This window comes from Galeopterus variegatus, unplaced genomic scaffold (assembly GCF_000696425.1).
Source record: "Galeopterus variegatus unplaced genomic scaffold, G_variegatus-3.0.2 Scaffold1120, whole genome shotgun sequence".
NCBI classification, from domain to species: Eukaryota; Metazoa; Chordata; class Mammalia; order Dermoptera; family Cynocephalidae; genus Galeopterus; species Galeopterus variegatus.
Genome location: NW_007727231.1, coordinates 410,686 through 411,219, shown reverse-complemented (window position 1 = coordinate 411,219; position 534 = coordinate 410,686).

Below are 534 nucleotides of genomic sequence, written 5' to 3'. Positions count from 1 at the left end.
TTGAGTTAGAAAGAAGTGTACAATGCTCGGTTATAGAACACCTGCAGCGATTTCCCTCTTACGATGTGACCTCGTTGAGATCTTTCTGTTAATCCTGGTTGAAGACTTTGTATTGACTCTGGTCACTTTCTGAACAGTCTGCTTTTAGACTAACTTCCCAATAATGTTTCTGCTTTTCAGAATAACCTCACTCGCCTCCTCTCTCTCCTTATACATATCACAGAAGAATAAATAAATAAAAGAACAGCGGATAGAATGTCTGTAATGATGGGAAGCATGTACTTCATGTCATCTTATTCTTTTAAAATAAAGATTTCATGGTGACTTTTAAAAAGAAAAGTAAAACATTTCTGAATTTCTTTTCAGGTTGGGAATTGATTTTCCAATTAGTTAATTAGTTTAATAGCTTTAACATTCCTTAGCAACCAAAAAGTTTTATAGACATCTCAGGAGGTTTTCCAGAAAGTATTTTCTTTTTTTTTTTTTTTTATTTTTAAAATTTTTATTTTGTCAATATACACTGTATATGATTAT